Here is a 17,146-nt window from a genome sequence, read left to right on the forward strand (position 1 = left end):
CTTCTACCTCATGCTTGAACTATTGGACATATATTATATAACCTAAATATATTATTCGAATAATCGAATCTTTGATGATGAACTAGTGTTCATATGTCGGGGTACTAGATTACATCATCCTAGACTATGATAACTTGTCACGATTCTAATGGAACCTTGTTCCATGAAAACATCTAAACTCCTTCGAGTTTCCTAGTGTCAAGAACAAGCATCATATGTACTAAATGATTATTTTCCATGTTATTCTCATATCTTATTTTTATGTTGTTTTAAACACCGAATCTCGACTCTAAACATACTTGAACCTTAACCCTTATACATTCGGACTCTAAATCTCTACTCGTCAACAATTGGATAATCGGAAAACATATGCAAACTTTGTGAGTATACTCGTATTTCCCCCTTTTTACTTTTACCACTTTTGGGGTGTAACATGTTTACCTATTAACTTACACATGAACACTTTATTAAACACATGAACGTTCCTATAACATGCTTGTATACGTGATGACTTGATACTTTAAACTTGGGTTATTCTTATGTGTTGAACTTATCATTAACTTCGTACGAGCCAAACCTTGACATATGTAGCGCTATAGGATTAACGACCCGCCTCTACTGAAACTTTGGTTATGTCATGAGCAAGTTGCGTTTTCTTGGTTTGATATGTTAGACACATGCCATGTTTAAATGTTTATCTTGAATCACATGCTTGCTATGAGGAATTGTTCAAACTTATCTTTTGCTATGTACGTATCAAACTTGTATACTCGCCTTTGCTTTTGCATTGAACTTTATTTTAAACATGTTACAGGTTGACGAGGACGATGCTAAGAAAAGAAGTAGCGTTGATGCCTAGATACACATATAGACGTAAGGGTTTAATATGGTGTATCAAATTTTGTTATGTTATCATGTTGTTATGTTAAACTTGTTGTATTTGAATTTCTTGTAATGTTGACTATTTGAAGTTATGAAATGAAATGAAATTTGGAATTTCTAAATATTGTCACAAATAGCGTTATGATGTCTCTAGCAATCTTCACACTTCGTCTCATCCCGATGTTTCCGCCATTGGTTGGGGTGTGACAGATTGGTATCAGAGCCATAACTATAGGGAATTAGGAAAAGTAGGAATGCTTTAGCCTAGTCTATAGTTTTAGAACCTTATTCGTATGCTTTGCTTGGACTACTACATGATACTTTATTTGTTACTTATTTATGCTCTTTTAAACATGTATGTTACTCATGTGTAATATTCGACATGTTATTCTTACGCATTAATGCTTGTTTTATTATGTGTTAACACTTGTTTCGTTGTTCGATTCTTTATGTGTTATTCTTGACATATTTCTCTATGTGTTAATACTTGTTTTATTTCATTATTTAAGTATCATCCTTGATATGCTTTCTTATGTGTTTATACTTGTTTGTGTATCTCCTTCGACATACACTTCCCTCATGCATTTTACTCGATTATTCTAAATCCGACAACACTCATATTGTACAAATGAGACGAATTCACCAAAATAGGCGTGAAACCCACAATTTGGTGAACGACTCTCAATCTACCTATTCTTTTTTTTTTACACGAGATATCGCGATTAAGCTAGGAGTGAAATCCACATCTTAATGGTAAATCTCAAATTTCAAGTTCTAGTGGACCCTCGTCAACACGTCGAAATTAAATTTTGACCCGACGAGTACCAACCACACTTAGGATACGAAATCGTCAAGTTAGGGGTGAAACCCGCACCTTGTCGACTAGTTCCACTCCTTGGCATTTTTTTCATAAATCCCGCCAAGTCTCGAAATTTCGATTGATTTGGGACATGTAGTAACCGGAAGGGTAAATACCGTTAACCGACTTGTCGGCGAGAGTATTTTACCTATTAGGCCAAAACATGCTCCTCAAATTCAAAAGACTTTTCGACCACTTTGGTTAGTCAAAGTTCCGTTTTGGAACACTCCAAACTTTGGTCAAACATGTGTTTCTATTGTTCATTTTATACGATGCAATCTTTCAACCTCGAGTTTACCTTTGATTTCTCTTTTCACACGCACAACATATCGAACCTTTTCGATACATTTATATATGCATGATTTTCATATAATTTAAATTCATATTCCTTGTAACAACTAGTGGAGAGGTATCATCGAGATTGGAGTGACTTCCTTAGCTTGACGATTGACTCCACCCCTCTTCCCTTAAAACGACCTCACCAACGAGTTAGGGGTGATTCCCTTACTTAGGTGACCGTTACCCAAAACTTCTCTTTCAAAATATTTTATTATGCAAACCCGATCATGTTTTATACCTAAATCATTTATCATTATTCAAAATACCTACTTATACCGATTTCAAAATACATTGTTTATCAAACGTACTTCTTATTCTACCATCCATTTTCACTCAAAGCATATACACAAGATTCTTAATCATGTCTTTACCGTTTTACTACATGAATTTCCAAACCTTACGAAATGCTACCTATCAATTTAATCGGTCTAATGAATCTCTTGCCCATGAACTTCACATCTGATTTATTAACTGAAACACGTTCACATTATATCATCATACTAGAGACTTCCACTCTTAATCGAAATCAAACTAACCTTTCTCAATTACTTATAAGACCTCATAGATGTTATATGACCGTTTACCAAATACTCTTTCCAACATCAATAAATCCTTTGTTAAAATTATTTTTAAACAATCACTAAGTTCTTTTACTAAATTTCTTTTCTTTTCTAAGGGTCGACGTTTTCACAAGAACTTTCAAAGTCCAAAATTTTCATGTTTTGATGCAAATGAAACAAACCCATTATTTAAAAAAAAAAAAAAAAAAAAACCTTCTCTACAACGCTTAACTCGTCATCCAAATTTCAAAACACGTGGGCTAGAAGACTTCATGGGGACCGACAATTTTCAACATACGTGAACTCTTTTTTTTAAACAAAAGTAGCATTTCAATCATTACAAAATACGTTAAGCATGACCAATGAGTACTTTATGTTCCTTTGCATATACAAACTATATTCTACCTTTCAAACCAAGCTCAATCTAATTTTGATTCGACAAACTCAACGTTTTGTTTAAACAACTATACATGCACATCATCATACACATTTTAGTCGATATCTCGCGATAACATCATTTATATCGTTCGTGTAAGTCCCGTTTAACCGGATCTTTCAAAGATATCAAATAACACCAAGTTTGTGCGGAATCCAAACTTGATGTGATTCAAGAACAAATCGAAAAACAATGAAAATACGAACCGAAAATATGGAAACGAAGAACAAACCGAATCACCTTTAAACTTGCACACGATTCTATTACTTTGACAAGCAAAATCGTCTGGTACAAGTTCACCACCAATTGCCTCTCTCTCTCTAGAGAAATCTGTAACTATGAAGATCCAACCCTAAAACAAGTTAGAAACTTGTTTATATACATACCTAAGCCCACTTCCCTACATGAGCTCCCCTTGGGCCTGCTTGGCCCACATGGCCTAAAGCTTGGCCCAAGTGACCTGTAAAGGTCCAAAACCTAATATCAACTAACCCGGTAAAGCCCAGTTCGTAACCATAGCCCATTGGATTAATTTGATGCGTCAGTCTCACACTTTAGGGCCTAACAATCTCCCCCTAGACTGATGCCATCAAATTGTCTTCATGACTTGAATTCAGCAACGTCTTCAACGAAATCTATGGTTGTCTCTAAGCTGCAGATGTTGTGGAAGTTCTTGACTTCTGAACTCTCAGCACTGGGTCTCTTTCTTCAGCTTTTGCGGTTAGCTTCATATCAGGATCACGATCAGCATTTGCTTGAAAATCTTTGTCAAAAAGAATGTGAGAGGAGGATTCTCAACAGCACTTTTCTTCTTCAGTCTTTGTCTTTCAAGCAGGTTCACGGTACTTCTTCGAATATACTTTCACTGTCAGACGACATCTCGTATCCGGTTCTTCTGACTCAGGTACATCTTGTTGTTGTGATGCTTTGGCTTCTTCAGCAACTAACAGCATCTCAATCTTCACCAACCCCTGTTCTTGATTGAAATCAAGTTCTGCACATGCTCACAAACTCATAAGCAAATATTTCTTATGCAACAGGGAGAGTACCACATGAACACTTGGTACATGAAATTTCACAATTTAAATTCTTTTAACTTTTGATGATCAGTCAAATCTTCAAGAACGGTTACATTTTTTTAATTTTAAGAAAAACAAATAAGCACTCTATTTTTTTTGGATTTTTGAATTTTTCTATTTTTAATTTTTTAAATTTTTAAGAACTAAAAGAAAATAAAAACTAAAATATAAACAACTACCATAATGTACAATTACAATTGCAATGGGATCAAAATTCGTTCTCAGGCCGACTAAGGAACACTTTTCAGTACGAGCCTAATCAAACTGGTCTATGCGATTGCCGATATGTTTGTCCACTTAAACTTTAACGCTCAACTTTCATTTTTTAACTTCGTGATATGCTTAAGGTAATATTATACTATTATACCCGTGTGTCCCATTCCAAGGCATACCCCCGCGATCAAGGTAAGCACAACGATTCATCGTAATATGTGAGTATACTGATGTCATCCTTTAAGATATCCTGACTGTGCAGTCTGCATATAATCTGTTTTATCATGTTTTGATTTCTTAACAATGAACACCCAAATAAATACTAATCAAATCCCGGAAATATAAACAGCACACTCTATCATGCAAGTATCTTCCCTACCACATATTTCACAAGTCCAATCCAGATTTCTGAAATCTTAACTGGGAGTAGGTTGAGAAAAGAACAGAATAGATCTTTTGCAGAGATGATATAATATACAGATCAAATGAGTTTTTCTCAATTTGATATAGGTTTCTTGGGGTTTCTTTTGGGCACTAGAGGGCCTCTTTCGGGTGTATTAGATCTATAGCGCGACAACGTACAGCTAGGTCAGCATGTATCTGGATGCAGCAGAAGCTGTCGTTGCCTAGCACCTCCGGTCAGCATATATCTGGATGCAGCAGAGGAGGTACACGACTTTTTTTTAGAGAAGATTTCAGAATCAGATCAAAATTGTGTGTATCGGGAAACATACAGACATTCAAATAGATATGAGCTAATTCCAAGTGACTTTCTTTCCTGGGGTCATGTACAATTTTAGTTCTAAGCAGAAGGACAACCAAGATATCCTCGGATGATTCAACAATATAAAGACCCGAAACCTCAGATGTTGGCTATCTATCAACGCAAGATTTAAGACCATAAAATCATACGCCTTTGGTATGTTACCCACATGATACATAGTTCGTTATGTTTATATCACTTAGTATCTTTTATCATGTTGAGCGTCAAGCCTATCGACATATCGCAGTAGATCCTAGTCTTTTCAGCTATGGCACCTTACATGTGTTAGTCAAACCCTTTAACACGAACATTTATTTCACTTCCCAAATCATGCAATTTTTCTTTTTGGCTTTTTCATTTTTCTAATGTTTTTGTGTTTTTCTCATTTTCTCCCCATAAAGCAATACATATATATACATCAAACTCTTTTTTTTATTTTTCTTTTCTGAGTTTTCTCCCCCTAAACTCTATATCTATCTATATGTTCCTCTCCCCCCCTAAATTTGTGCATAAATCTTGGATTTTTGCGCAAATTTACCATTTACTAGAGAAAGGACACTTTATATACAAAGTTATAAACTAAGAAAAAGAGAGAAAAATATTTTTGTTTAACCGTTCTGTCATCAGATTGAAGACTAATCAAAATCAAATCAAAGTACTGAATTTAAACGGTACCTTTTGCTGATCATTTCTTACTTCTTTTATCTCCTCCAAAGGAAACATATCATCTGTAAAAAAATTTGAACTTTTTGCAACAGTGAAATGTTACCCGTTTTTATCTCTGGAACAACCGCTATCAACATTCCAGAGATTGTCAACAGCTCCTCCTTAGTTGTTCCTGAAAAGTGAGGAGATTAGTAAGACATGGGTACCCAGGCCATCGTGGTCCTGGGATTTCCTGAAGCATCAAAATAAGACACTTCTTTTAAACACAAGTCCCCTTTTGTCTCAAGGATTGGAGACATTGCTGCTTTGGATTTGGGTTTCCAAATCTGTTTCGTTTTAACAAACGTGTTTGTTGCCTTCGGTTGAGCAACTTTAACTGGTTCAGGTTTATTAGTTTTGAAAACAGATTTTTGTTCCTGAACAGCTTTGCGTTTGTTTTTAGCAGCGTTCCAATCCCCATCAGAAGGTTTAACCTTAGGATTCACATTCTTCATTGCCTTAGGTGATGATACCTTCATCGGCTTGGAATGGTAGTTACCCTTTGGTGTAACCCTCTGATTTTGCATATAGTAGGGTACGTAGGGACGATTTGTGCAGTTCCGAGCAATGTGACCAGCAATGCCGCAATTGAAGCATGTTTGTCTCTTTACGTAGAAGGCATTCTGATCAGCTTGTGTAGCTCTTGCAGGCCCTGAAGGATGAACCGATCCTTTTTGTGCTTGTTTTTGTTGCACATTTCTTGCAGACGACGATGAATTTGGATGCCTATACTTGTCGTTTGCCGGGGCCTTCTGTGGTGGAGATTTCTTTTGATTCTTCTTGTTTTGATTAGACTGCAAGTTTTGTTCAGAAATCTCACCAGCCTTTCCAAAAACTTTGTTAGCACAGTCAAATGCATATTTTTCACATTTGCCTTTAGTGACTGGCTTAACAAAAGTATTTTTCACATTACGGGCCATTTGAGGACTATTGCTGCCCGTTGAGGACTGTGGAGAGCCTGCTTGTCTTTGATGTTTAGGCTTTTTCTTTCCGCGTCCTTTACTTGCTTGCTTCGGCTCTTGTTGCTTGATCTGAGCCTTTTCGTCACTAACAGAAGGTTTAGACTGTTCAGCTTGCGCATTTGGAGCCTTGGTCACGTCAATCTTCACTTCTTCCTTTGACGAATTTTCAGCACAAGTCGGTTCTGCACATGACATCCTTGAGCTGAATTCACCAGAATCAACTGATTCCAATTTCTCAGAATCAGCTGCTTCAGGTGATTCGCGTTTGGAATCAGACGGTTCAGCCGGCTCATTCGTTTCATTTGCCGATTCAGTCTCTCTAACACAAGCATCAACGTTTTCACCCAAACCATCAGGCCTGACATTCTTCAACATAGATTGCAAAAATGAGCCAAAAATGTCACACACATGAGAACTTGACGCTTGTTCATTTTCAACGACACCTTCAACTTTAACTTCATCTGCAAGAGAAGACGAAGCATTAGGATCAAAAGTACCCTTGGAAACAATATTTATCGAAGGAGTCGCTTCTTTATCAACAGGTCTACTGTTGATTGATGACTTATCAGTTTTAGGACCGTAAGTCATCTTGTTCTCATTCATCAATTCCTCCTCAGTCATGGGTAAGTATGTGTAATTGTCATTGTAAGGAGGAGGAACTTGATTAAAACCCAATCCCAACCCTTTTCTTTTCTGGTATGCTAGCTGTTGATCACAAAGGTGTTTGACTAATTTGCTGGAAGAATCAAATTTTTTAATATTTAGCTCATTTATTTGATATCTATCTCTGATATCCTCCAGTTCCTTAGTCACATCGCATAGTTTTTCTTGAACCATGAAGAGTTGGGCTGTTTTTACACTAACATCATCCTTAAGTTTGATGATGTCTTTTCGCTGAGCTTCAATTTTATCTTTATAAAGCTTTTCATTCTTTGATAAAGTAAAATTTTTATTTTTTATGTCGTTGTATTCTTGAATCAACTCAGCATTGTTTAACCGATATGCCTCATTTCTATTTCTACACTCAGGAGTGCAAAATACAGAAAGTATCTCTTCACGCTCACGAGTAACTTCTTGAGCCATGGGTTTGTTAAACATAAATGCTGAATTTTGTGATGAGTCAGCATTGCCATAGGATTTGATGAGAGAGATCAGCTCATCTGACTTCATTTTGTAACAGTTGCCTTCGGTTGTCACTATTATCTGATTAACATTCATTAACCAACTACAGTTCCCTTTTATAGCCTCCAGAAGCTTTCTGTTGCTCACGCGAGTAGGCACCACCATTTCTGCCTTTTCCATTTCAGAGAGCAGTTCAGTAAACCGACCTGCAAGTGCTTCTATCGATTTGATCAAACCCGTGACATCACTCTACGGTTTGATCGAATGCGGAAAGTAAGATCAAACCCGTGACATCACTCTACGGTTTCTTGTTGGTCCCGAAAAACCCGTGACATCACTCTACGGTTTGACATTGATCGAATGCGGAAAGTAAGATCAAACCCGTGCTTTCTTGTTGGTCCCGAAAAACCCGTGACATCACTCTACGGTTTGATCGAATGCGGAAAGTAAGATCAAACCGACAAGAACAAAAAGAAAATTTTCATTACAAAACTTAGTGTCGCTGATTAGATCGCACACGGTTTCAACGAACCGTCTGGTACGATCTTCGAGAACCTTGCACACAATCCTTAGGATTGTCGGGTACAAGGTTCTCCTTTGGGGATTACATGGTGACACTATAGGAGAGCTCTACCCTAATAATCTAGTCATGACTATTTATAGAGGAGCCTCTATCCTATTGGCCCACATGGCCTAGCCCAAGCCCAAGTGCTAATCTAACCAAATAAATATAAATAAAAGTAATAAAGATAAGCTTAAAACTTTTGGACCTAACAATCTCCCCCTAGTTTTATGCTCTCTTTATTACGGTTTAGACGATTTCCAACCTTGGGTCTTCTCCTTTAGTGGCCCAGCAGTGAACGAGCCCATCAACGTATCTCGGATGAAAAGATTATGAATGTGATGTTGGACGAATGACGGAAGACTTCAGACGCATCTCGAATGATTGCGGATGATTAATATGATATCTCGGATGATATTCAAATTGTTTATGAGATGTGAAGGCTCCTAGCTGGGCTCATAACCATCGATCCAGTAGCATCTCAATATTAAGTATGGTCCACATTATACTACAATGGGCTTCTTTCTATGCGTGGCCCAAAAAGAAATTGTAAGATCCAGTAGCAAAAATGTTGGTCCCACAGAAAGTTGCACAATCAAACCATTAGCATATTTAGAAATTTCTCGGCTGCTTTTGTAGGCCCCACAAAATTCTGCACACCAATTCAAAACATGCGTTTTATTCCGTGACCGTAGATCAACCAACTCATCTAATGGTTCACATTCTTTAGTGCTTTTTGAGAGAATGATGTGAACCATGTGTGCAGCCGCCAACCAACATTCTTGCTGATGTCATCATCTTCCTTTGATTCATGTGATAATTCATCGGAAAACATCAATAATTTCCGAGATCATCAACGGCAGCCGACAACATCCTTTGATTTCTTTATCACACATCATCAGCAAACCATTAACCATCTGACATCATAATTTTTATCATCATCATATATTCTTCATTATAATATTCAGAACATCATCAATCATCAAATTCATTTCGAGACTCATCATCATCATCTAACCTTCGAACATAAGCAACCTGCAACTTGCTTCTTTTTTATTATCACATAACCAACCTCCCATTTATGCATGAATTCCATATGTCTGAGTTGAACCGCTCCACCTCTCATCACTTCCCTTGTATCCTTCAAGCATGTAGACGACGACGGTGAAGTAGTCATCACACCACCGTTACTTCCGGCATCACCACGCACCCAGCGTCTTCACCTTCTTCTCCACCCCGTCCGTAACTCACCATGCTTTACCACCATTAACACCGCCGTACACCTCTTTCACCTTGTATCTACTGCGTCGTTTCAGCTTCAACCACCGTCACCGTAACTCTACAACATTCATCACCATCATCACCTTCAACCTCCATCTCCGCAACCACCGACGACCACCGAAAAACCTTTGTCATCGTCGCACTACGGTGCCGTCGGAATGACGGTTTTAACCGCTGTCGAGCTACCGCCGCGCCACCGTAGGGGATTTGATCGGCCTTTTCTGTTTCTGACGTCTCTTTTTCTCTTAACGATTTTTTCAGATCTGTAGATGAATACCGGATCTTACGAACCGGAGAACTTTCCATATACGAACACACATCCCCCGACACTTGCAACGCGTCTTCTTGTTCTTCGAGCGATATCAAAACCGAGCCTTTGAAAGACTTCAATGGCTCTGATACCACTTGTTGGTCCCGTTTAACCGGATCTTTCAAAGATATCAAATAACACCAAGTTTGTGCGGAATCCAAACTTGATGTGATTCAAGAACAAATCGAAAAACAATGAAAATACGAACCGAAAATATGGAAACGAAGAACAAACCGAATCACCTTTAAACTTGCACACGATTCTATTACTTTGACAAGCAAAATCGTCTGGTACAAGTTCACCACCAATTGCCTCTCTCTCTCTAGAGAAATCTGTAACTATGAAGATCCAACCCTAAAACAAGTTAGAAACTTGTTTATATACATACCTAAGCCCACTTCCCTACATGAGCTCCCCTTGGGCCTGCTTGGCCCACATGGCCTAAAGCTTGGCCCAAGTGACCTGTAAAGGTCCAAAACCTAATATCAACTAACCCGGTAAAGCCCAGTTCGTAACCATAGCCCATTGGATTAATTTGATGCGTCAGTCTCACACTTTAGGGCCTAACAGTTCGTATCTACATACTTAACCTTTTTTTTTTCTCTACAATGCCTCAACGTACACCATATACGCAATATTTATTTTTCATACCTACACCTATGTTCATACGTTTTATGCTTGTACTCATACACATACTACTTATACGTTTTACGCTTCTGCTTATACACACACTACTTACACGTTTTATGTTTATGCTCATACATACATGCGTATTCATACTTAAACTTATGCTCATACTTTCATCCTTACTCATGATTCGTACATTCATACCTATACGCGAGCGTAATCCGAGGGATTCGCTTACGTGGGTCCCATACATGCTTAAACATAAACATGCTTACATACGACATTCTTCTACGTACACATTCTTATTTTCAAATTCATGTATACCTTGATTCATACATAACTAGTACAAGCTATGTGGATCATGCGACAATCAGTATAATCGCGGGTGCACACGGGATTATAGTGATAGGCGTATGAGAACCATAGAGTGTACTACTGTGTATGGTAAGACACGGAACGTAACATGACCCCAAGTAACGAAACGGACGTAATGTGGTTAAAACATGGTGGATACGCCGCTGGTACTTCCTATATATAAGTGTTTTCACCATGTTACCAAACTTTCGTAAAACGTGCCATGAGAAATTCAGTGTGTTGCAGACCTTTTGGACCTAATACAACTTCACGCAACTCACAAACGCATTATATCCGATTATTCATGACGAGACTTCATCCTTAACACACTACGTTCATCTATCCAACACTTATGCTATTCACATACTTGTACTCTTTAAGAGTCATTCGTTCATTCTATACTCGTATTATTTTACACAAAACTCGTTCGCAATCCAGCTTGTTTAAACATTTGAGTCCTAACTTACCTCGTTACCTATAAAATAGCCTCCCTATTCTTGATTCTTGTGAAACTATACTTAGTATACCTCTATTGCTTTATTTAAAGTAACAAAGCTTTTCGTTCCTCTCAATAAACAGGTTTTACGAAAGTATGATTTTTTTTATACTATCCTTAAGAACTTCCCCTTGCAAATCTACCTTGACGTTCTCCAAAATTTGGTACTTTTCAAAACTTTCAAACTTCCCAAGTTTCAATTCTTAATGATCACCTTTATGCCAAAAACTCTTTCAAGCCTTCCTCTTGAATAAATTTCGGGACGAAATTTCCTAAAGGAGGGGAGACTGTAACGCCCTGCGTTTTCAAACTTCCTACATTTAGAAACCTTACGTGAAATTCTAACTTTGGAAATCTTGTGTTCTTATAACCATTCTTTCATTGTAATCGTTGTAAAATACGGAACTTGCTACGTAAATAAAACTTGTACATTACACTTTTTACCTAGTTAAATCATGTTTTATTTCATATTTCACCTTGTTACAAGTTAGGGGAAGCATTGTTGCACATTATTACACAACTTAATTAACAAAATTACTCATTATAATGTTTTAAAAAAATAAAAAAAATAAAAAAAATAAAGAAATATGGCAGCCCAATTCAGCAAAATTCAGCCCCATATAGTTGGGTTTTGTGGGCTAGTTTCAAGGTGTAACCCCTTCTAAACACTTTCAAAGCCCAACCCATTGAAAACCTAATCCTTCCCCCTATAAATACCACTTATAACCAGCCTCCCTACCACTTTTGCAACCCTATATACTCACAAAACATCCACCAAACCGTAGCTGAAAGCAAGGGTTCGAGTAGATTGACACCCCTTCACGAAAATGAGCATAACTCACTCAATTCTTATCCGATTCACTTGATTCTTTTTCCTACTTGCTTGTATAATCATGGGGTTCGATTCCTAGACTTCTCCTTGGAGAAATCAGACCTGGAAATGCCCCGAAATAGTCCATAAACTTTCTGTTTGTTTTTGTGTTCATCAAAAACTTGTTTAAACCTATGCAACTTGTGTCTAACACATCTCATACCTATGTCCTAATGCTTACAACTTATCCCATGGTTGGTTAAGCTTAAAAACAAGGTTGAGACATTTAAAATCAGAGGATTAAACCTCATAAACTTGGTGTTTTGTTTAGGGTTTTTAACCCACAAGTCATGTCAAACTTTGTCTTTGATACATGAGTGATTATGGAACAACTTGGGTTGTCCAAACATACAATCCTCACATGATTTGATGATTTCTCTTAGTTAGTGTGTATATTTCTTATTCTTTATTGTATGTTCATGACCCTCCTTGGTTGTTTTTTTTACATCAAGTGTAGTGGTGAACACATAGAGGTGCCTAAATGGAATACTTGATCTTCCTACCTCCTACATGACTTCTATGACATTTAGAGGTACCAAAATGAAGATTTTAATCTTCTACCTCATGCTTGAACTATTGGACATATATTATATAACCTAAATATATTATTCGAATAATCGAATCTTTGATGATGAACTAGTGTTCATATGTCGGGGTACTAGATTACATCATCCTAGACTATGATAACTTGTCACGATTCTAATGGAACCTTGTTCCATGAAAACATCTAAACTCCTTCGAGTTTCCTAGTGTCAAGAACAAGCATCATATGTACTAAATGATTATTTTCCATGTTATTCTCATATCTTATTTTTATGTTGTTTTAAACACCGAATCTCGACTCTAAACATACTTGAACCTTAACCCTTATACATTCGGACTCTAAATCTCTACTCGTCAACAATTGGATAATCGGAAAACATATGCAAACTTTGTGAGTATACTCGTATTTCCCCCTTTTTACTTTTACCACTTTTGGGGTGTAACATGTTTACCTATTAACTTACACATGAACACTTTATTAAACACATGAACGTTCCTATAACATGCTTGTATACGTGATGACTTGATACTTTAAACTTGGGTTATTCTTATGTGTTGAACTTATCATTAACTTCGTACGAGCCAAACCTTGACATATGTAGCGCTATAGGATTAACGACCCGCCTCTACTGAAACTTTGGTTATGTCATGAGCAAGTTGCGTTTTCTTGGTTTGATATGTTAGACACATGCCATGTTTAAATGTTTATCTTGAATCACATGCTTGCTATGAGGAATTGTTCAAACTTATCTTTTGCTATGTACGTATCAAACTTGTATACTCGCCTTTGCTTTTGCATTGAACTTTATTTTAAACATGTTACAGGTTGATGAGGACGATGCTAAGAAAAGAAGTAGCGTTGATGCCTAGATACACATATAGACGTTAGGGTTTAATATGTTGTATCAAATTTTGTTATGTTATCATGTTGTTATGTTAAACTTGTTGTATTTGAATTTCTTGTAATGTTGACTATTTGAAGTTATGAAATGAAATGAAATTTGGAATTTCTAAATATTGTCACAAATAGCGTTATGATGTCTCTAGCAATCTTCACACTTCGTCTCATCCCGATGTTTCCGCCATTGGTTGGGGTGTGACATAGAGTCAAGTGTTTGTCTGGTGTGTGGCAACAACCCATTATAGAAAGTGGATACTTGTTGCCATACCGCAAGACCGTGATGAGGACACTTTCTTAGTAGCTTCTTGAACCTTTCCCAAGTTTCATATAAGGATTCCCCATCTTCTCGTGAATATGTATTAATTTCAGTCATTAATTTAGCCGTTTTAGCAGGAGGGAAATACTTATATAGAAACTTTTAGGCTAGTTTATCCCAGGTGTTTATCGAGCCAACTGGGAGGGTATTAAGCCAAGCCTTAGCTCGGTCTTTTAGTGAAAATGGAAACATTCGGAGGCGGATGGCGTCGTTTGAAGCTCCATTGATCCGAAAGGTATCACATATTTCTAAGAAATTAGTAATATGTAGATGGGGATCCTCGTCCACAAACCCATGGAAGGTTGCGAAGTTTTGAAGCATTTGTATCAAATGCGGCCGAAGTTCGAAGTTGTTGGCTTCGACATTCGGTGCATTGATAGCGGCGCCGAGATTACCTACGGTGGGTCGTAGGTAATCCATGAGGGTACGTTGGTCCGCCATTGGAAGTGGATCCCCCGAAACTTTCTCTTGGTTTTTAGCTTTGAGTCTTCTTCTTAGAAAGCGTTCAGGTTCGTCTAGGGGTTCTTTTATGTCTCTACTAGAACTGGAGCTCATACACTACGTGAAAAGTTCAGATGTGGCGCCTGGGTTCCAAGTCCTACAATAAAAACAAAAAGAACGCTGGTCAGAAGCTTCACCACGGCCCATTGCTCAGATGAACACTGCCCGTGGTCGGAGATACAGTGATTGTTTTACGGATCCCTGTTACTGGGGAGCTCGACACGGCCCCGTGTTGCACCGACATGACCCCGTGCTCAACTCTCTGTAACTCGGAAAATAAAAACTGCCAGTAACAATTCTTGGCACGGCCCATGTCCGACCAGGCACGACCCGTGCTGAGCTCTACAGAAGCTAAAAAATCTACGAAAAATCCTAAAAAAATAGAAAAAATAAGAAAAACGATTAGGCTGTTGATTCCTAACTTTCTTAAAATCCTTGTGTCCCCGACAACGGCGCCAAAAACTTGATGCACGTGTGGTGTTATAGGTTTATATATATATATATATATATATATATATATATATACATATTAGCCCTTTTTACACGTTAGTCAAGTTTTAAATTTATAAAACACGATATTTTACTAACACCAAACACACATATGGGCAAGTGCACCCATCGTGAGCGTAGTATAGTGTTGGTAAAATACTGAGGTCATCCAAGGACACAAGAGCTTTTAATACCGGTTTATCCTCAACGTCTAATCAAATCAAAAGTTTAGAAAAAGGTTTTAAACTAGAAAATAAAAACTAAAAATGCTGAAAATAAAAATAAAAGTAAAAACAGATAGACAAGATGAATCACTTGGATCCGACTCGTGTTTAGTGTAACCTTTGATTATTTCCGCACTTTTGTATTTTTTAAGAGATTATCTTAGTTATAGTAGTAGACCCCTCTTTTGAAGGTGACGTTACCCTCAACCCAGTAGTTTGAGTCAGGAAGGATACAAATCTAAAGGGTTGAGTTATTGAAAGATAATTAATTAAGTTATTAATGCGTAATGTGGTAGGCCCCTCTTTTGAAGGTGACGTTACCCTCGGCTAAGTAGTCTGAGTCAGCAGGGATACAGTCCTAAGTAGCCGGGTTAATGTTTTAATAGTAGCTTACATATGAGGGGATCAAAGAGTTTGGACCCCCGCCATCCAATACCAGTAGGTATTGATGGAGGTCCTACTAAAATTGACCCACGTCCTTGCAGGATCTATACACTGAACAAGGCAAGACTCTTACCAAACCATTCCCTTAACCCCCAACCAGGTAGCCAACATATCTCATATAGACCGTGGAGATATGAATGGTGAAAATCTTTTATTTTATATATACAGTAAAATAATGCCAAGACACCACGGACAAATGATAAGGAAGATTCACCTTCAACATAAGAAACTAGTTATTAAAGTCATTAATACATAACCAAATAAAAAGTGCGAAAAGATTAAAAATAAAAAGTATTACACTAGACACTTGTCTTCACCAAGTGATGTAAGAGACTTAGGCAAACATGGCCTTTGATTGTCAAGAACTCTTACGATCAATCTTGGATCCCGAGACTACTCACACACTCTATGATGAATGATGGTGGTGGATGTGGGTTGTGATGGTGGTGGTGGGTGGGTGAAGTGTGAGAGAGGTGGTGTGCCAAGGGATGGTTTACAAATGAGCCAAGCACCCCTATTTATAGCCTGCACAGAAGCCCGGACACGGCCCCGTGTCCACCCATCTTCTCTTTCTTCATTAAATGTAGTTTGTCTGCATTAGTTGACCACGTCCCCGTGTCCGCTGGGCACGACCCCGTGTGTAGAAGTGTATTTGTACTATCAAGATTTCCCTAGATTCTGCGAATCTTAGAGTTGAACACGGCCCCGTGTCCGCTGGGCACGCCCCTGTGGTGGGTGATAGAATCTTCTACAACTTTGTCTTTTTTGCAGACACTTGGGCACGCCCCTGTGCTCATTGAGCACGGAGCGTGTTCAGCCTTCTATTCTCTTGTTTTTGCTTGGGAAGATGCTGTCGAGGGGTCGGGCATTCCACGTTTGTTCTTTTCTTGTATTTATGTTAGATTTAGCTGCCTTTTTGCTTCTTTTGTTCATTTGAGCTCATTTAATCCTGAAAATACAAAAGGAAGACAAAAACACACTTTTTCCAACATTAGTACTAAAAAGGGTTAGTTTTTTGCCACATTTGATATAATTTATATGTTGCATTTTGCGCACATCATTATTCCTGTTTTGGTCCCCATTCAAAATTAACTGATTTGCAGGTCAGTTTGGTTAATGGAATGGCTATCCTAGAGAAATCTCGGATAAACCGTCTATAGTATCCTGTCAGTCCAAGAAAACTTCTTACTTCTGTTAGCGACTCAGGGACTTTCCACTTAGTAATCGCCTCAATCTTTGTGGGATCCACATGAATTCCTTTATGATTAACCAGATGTCCAAGGAATTGCACTTCTTGTAACCAAAAT

The 17,146-nt window shown here is 37.8% G+C and overlaps 1 non-coding gene across 1 annotated transcript; it reads left to right on the plus strand.

Moving 5' to 3' along the window:
- Nucleotides 1–14,137: 14,137 nt before the first annotated feature.
- LOC118480004 lies at nt 14,138–14,244 on the plus strand. Its single transcript, XR_004861645.1, has one exon. It is a non-coding gene; the product is annotated as a small nucleolar RNA R71 (small nucleolar RNA).
- The last annotated feature ends 2,902 nt before the right edge of the window (nt 14,245–17,146 follow it).

The sequence above is a fragment of the Helianthus annuus genome, chromosome 6 (assembly GCF_002127325.2).
Source record: "Helianthus annuus cultivar XRQ/B chromosome 6, HanXRQr2.0-SUNRISE, whole genome shotgun sequence".
In the NCBI taxonomy this organism is placed as follows: domain Eukaryota; kingdom Viridiplantae; phylum Streptophyta; class Magnoliopsida; order Asterales; family Asteraceae; genus Helianthus; species Helianthus annuus.